At 35.4% G+C, this 4,765-nt stretch overlaps 1 protein-coding gene across 4 annotated transcripts in view; it reads left to right on the forward strand.

The window, feature by feature from the left end:
* Positions 1–4,765, forward strand: part of LOC106883361 (regulator of G-protein signaling 7) — a 483,378-nt gene that overhangs the window by 276,057 nt on the left and 202,556 nt on the right. The window lies entirely within an intron of this gene.

Below are 4,765 nucleotides of genomic sequence, written 5' to 3' on the forward strand. Positions count from 1 at the left end.
GTTGGGGGGACAAACACAGACACACAAACACACACACACACACACACACACACACACACACACACATATATGGCAGGTTTCTTCCAGTTTCCGTCTACTAAATCCACTCACAAGGCTTTGGTTGACCTGAGGCTAAAGTGGAAGACACTCACCCAAGGTGCTACACAGTGGGACTGAACCCAGAACCATGTGGTTGGTAAACAAGCTACATACTACACAGCCACTCCTGCGCCTAAAATTCTATTGAAAAGAATTCTGAGAAGGATGTAAAATGTTTATTCAATTCATTACTATTATCAATAATTCAAAACAATGTAAGTAAATAAGTAATACAGTTGACAAATGCTAAGGGATTAAAGCAGGGGTTTTCAAAATGTGGTCCGCGGACCACAGGGGGTCCACAAGGACAAGACAGCAAATACTTTTTATGGGCAATTTGATGTTAAATATGTTTTTTAATCGAAATCTTTTAATTGACAATAAACCTATTTGTTAAATACTGTGAAATAAATAAATGTAAAAATATATGTTATTTTAAGCAAATATTTATGTATAAATTTCATAAGCATTTATAGGGGGTCCCTAAGATAAAGCCTGAAATATGAAGGGGTCCGCAAGTCAAAAAGTTTGAAAACCCCTGGATTAAAGCATTGTCCCATCATGATTACAGTCTGGAACAAGTCAAAGCAAAACAAGTAAAAATGACTGGAACAAGTAAAAGCAAAAGATGAAAGCTATTTTATTCTTAGCTGAGTTTTGAGTTTTGAAGCATTTCTATATGTTATTGATCACCGTAAAATTATAACCTAAAACATTATTATTGTGACGTCTGTATCCTTAAGTTGGTGCTTTGTTGTCTTCAAATTTAGTTTTTCAAAACATGTAAACACATATTAGTAAACTCTAATTTATGTACAAATATTTTAAGTTTTTTCTTTTTCAATAATTTCAACTGAGTTTTCAATAATTTCAAGCAATGAGTTTGTTTTTTGCCTCTCTGTTTCTCTCACTCACTTAGTAGTAGTAGTAGTAGTAGTAGTAGTAGTAGTAGTAGCAGCAGCAGCAGCAGCAGCAGGACTGGTGGTGTTGATAGAGGTTGTAGTGGTGGTGGTTGTAGTGGTAGTGGTTGCAGCGTTGGTAGCTGTGGTGGTAGCTGTTGTAGTGATGGTGGTGGTTTTAGTTGTAGTGGTTGCAGTGTTGGTAGTTGTGGTAGTAATGGTTGTAGGGGTAGTAGTTGTTGTGGTAGTGGTTTTAATGGTCATGGTAGTGGTTGTAGTGGTGCTTTGGTTGTGGTGACAGTGGTGGTGGTGGTAGTAGTAGTAGTGGTGTTAGTGTTAATGTTTGTGGTTGTGGTACTAGTAGTGGTAGCAGTAGTTGCAGCTGTAGTGCTTCATAGGATATTTGAACATTTTTATATGTATTATATTCCAAGTATTATACTGTCTAATTAATTAGATTTAAATTTTTTCAACAACTCAGTAGCCTTTATTTTATCTTTTTTTTTTAATGAATGTGTGTGTATGTGTCTTAGTGGGGAGTATGCACACACATGCATGACGCATACACACACACATTGCTTGTAAAATTTAAGACAATCAATATCTTTATTTTCTCTGTCTTAAATGTCATCGCATTCATTTAAATGCATAATTTATCAGTTTAGTACTACTGTTTATACTGTTGAAGTGTTGCTTCAATACTATACAATTTTGCACAGTGTTATCATGTAACTTAGTTATTTCATTGCTTTTATTCATTTTATAGTTCACATTAATTTGTTTTGTTTGTTTTGTTTTTTTTTCATTTTAGCTTGAGTGAGATAGTTTTACAAATTTAGACATTTGCACACTGTTAGGTTAGAAAAAGGGATGTTAAATTATAATGATGATGATGACGATGTGTGTGTGTGTATATTTATCTCTTCTTAACTTTGGTTTTTTCTTCACTGCTATTTCTAATCAATTAAGCAACACTGAAATAGAGGAAGTACTAAAGATTATGGTTTTTCAAAACTGCTAGCTTTAACTTTAGAGATGAGAACTTTTTAAACATCTACATGTACCTATGTGTCAGTTGATTTGATATATGATTGTTACAAAATCCTTTATTCCTGGATATATACACAGACTAGAATAAAAACAGTAACCTTTCTTTTTAAACTAAAAGTAATAACACTGTTATCCATTAGACCATTGAGAAATGAAAAGCTCATTTTGTACTTAGTAAATCAATCTGCCAAATTGTTCCTATATATATCTGTTGAGTGGAGGCGCAATGGCCCAATGGTTAGGGCAGCGGTTTCGATTCCCAGACCGGGCGTTGTGAGTGTTTATTGAGTGAAAACACCAAAAGCTCCACGAGGCTCCGGCAGGAGATGGTGGTGAACCCTGCTGTACTCTTTCACCACAACTTTCTCTCACTCTTACTTCCTGTTTCTGTTGTACCTGTAATTCAAAGGGTCAGCCTTGTCACACTGTGTCACACTGAATATCCCCAAGAACTACGTTAAGGGTACACGTGTCTGTGGAGTGCTCAGCCACTTGCACGTTAATTTCACGAGCTGGCTGTTCCGTTGATCGGATCAACTGGAACCCTCAACGCCGTAAGCGACGGAGTGCCAACAACAACATATCTGTTGAAGTATGTCTTCTGCATAGGGTACAACAAGCACAAGATTTGTCATCTTTATTATGATGAAGTCAGACACACAGCTGGTTCTTTCTTTTGTATGGAATATTGTTATTATTTCTGTATACTATGCACTCTTGTAAAATGATAGCCCATAGCTATGTGTAGTGATAACCAAGAAAAATAGCTTTGGTGCATAATACATGCTGACTTTTCTTTAGTATTATGATGCATGGAAAAAAAGTGTGTTTAGTTAGATTTGTTATAGTTGCTGTATAAAATATATTGAAAAAAATTCAATCATTCTAAAGGAAACAAAAAACAAAGAAAAAGCAAATTTGAAAGTGATCGTTGAACTTTATTGGTGTCAGCCATAAAAGTACATTTCCTGTGTAGTCAACATTTTAGAAATCACGTGATCATGGTTCTTTTATGAAGAAGGTACCAATTTTTCATGAATACCAATCACTTCACCATTCGTCTTGACTTTTCTCAATACATCTGTAAATCTTATCACCCTGATATCTAACTTTGTCACTTCTTCCTACATGTTCTCAAGATACTTTCGTGCTTGAATTTAATTTTGAGGAAAAGTTATTACACTTTTCTTCCTAGAATGTCATTATATAAATCAAATTGTTGTTGTTGATGCTTAGCTACATAACAGCCCTATTCCAGCAGATCTATGCTCAAATGTATTCAAATCAAGACTGGCTGTGCAGTTAAGAAGCTTGATTTGCAACCATATAGTTTTGGGTTCAAGTGTCCTTCTTCTATAGTCTTAGATTGGCCAATGCCTTCTGAGTGGCTTTTGTAGATGGAAACTGTGAGGAAGCCTATCATGTGTGTGTTTGTGTGTATGTATATATTTACACACACACACACACACACACACACACACACACACGTCTGTGTGTGTATGTGTCCTTGTGTTTGCATTTGTCTCCCCTCACCACTGCTTGTTAGTTAGTTTCTTTACTTTCCTGTTTCTTAGCAGTTTGGCAACAAAATTTGATAGAATAAGTACTGAGGTGGATTTCTCCAACTAAACCCTTTAAGGCTGTGCCTGAGCATGGCTGCAGTCCTATGACAGAAACAATTAAAATATAAACTGCCTATTTTAAAGGCATAGTATTATGGTTAATTACACTATCCCCTGTGTCCTTCCTTTACTTAATGATGTTAATGTATAGCTTGAACAGACTATGTAATACTGATGAGATCTAATAGATCAAAACATGTATCTATCTTATCTGCAAACAAAGATTATATTTTCTTTTAGTAACCTTCCCTTTTTTGTGTTTGTGTCACCATGACTAGCCACTAGGGTATTGTTTTCTTTCTGTGACTAAAAGTGATATTTCAATTATAAATATTTTTAAATGTGACATTCACCTCTTAAATTAGTTTTTTTATCTCATGCTTTGCACTATTTTGAATTATTTCCCTTAGTTCAGAATATTTTAGTATGCAAATTAAAAACAAAAATTTTTTTAATTACATGGGCCAAAAATTATCTACAACCATCCCCCCCCCCATTATTGTAATTGTGAAATACTCTTTCAGCTAATCAGGTAAGCTTAATTAAGTTATATTATGCTAATGAGAGCTAATAGTCTGCAACACATCCACAGCTATTCCGTGCTTGCAAAAGAGAAAAAGAAAAATGGATTTTTCTCTCAGCATGTAAATTAACTTTGGGAGATTCAATATTGGCCCAAGAGCTTGAAACAGACTGAACTTGCTCTAAAGGTATCCAAGGACTAAGTGTTGTGGTTAAATCTGGTGACAGATTTACCACCCAAGTAGGATTTGGTGTGATTCGAACTCAGAACACAAACAGCTGGAACCATTCCATCAGTCCACTGCCCTAGACTGGTATTTTAAATATTCTATCATTTACTTGCTTCAGACATTAGGCTACAGCCATTCTGGGACACTGCATTGAAGGGTTTTAATCAAACAAATCAAACCCAGGATTTATTTTTCTTTTAAGCCTAGTACTCATTCTATTGGTCTCTTTTGCTGGACCACTAAGTTATGAGGATGCGAACATACAAGTGGTAGTAGTGAGAGCAAACACAGACATACACATGCACACACACACACACACACACACACACACACACACACACAC

This window comes from Octopus bimaculoides, chromosome 3 (genome assembly GCF_001194135.2).
Source record: "Octopus bimaculoides isolate UCB-OBI-ISO-001 chromosome 3, ASM119413v2, whole genome shotgun sequence".
Lineage (NCBI taxonomy): Eukaryota > Metazoa > Mollusca > Cephalopoda > Octopoda > Octopodidae > Octopus > Octopus bimaculoides.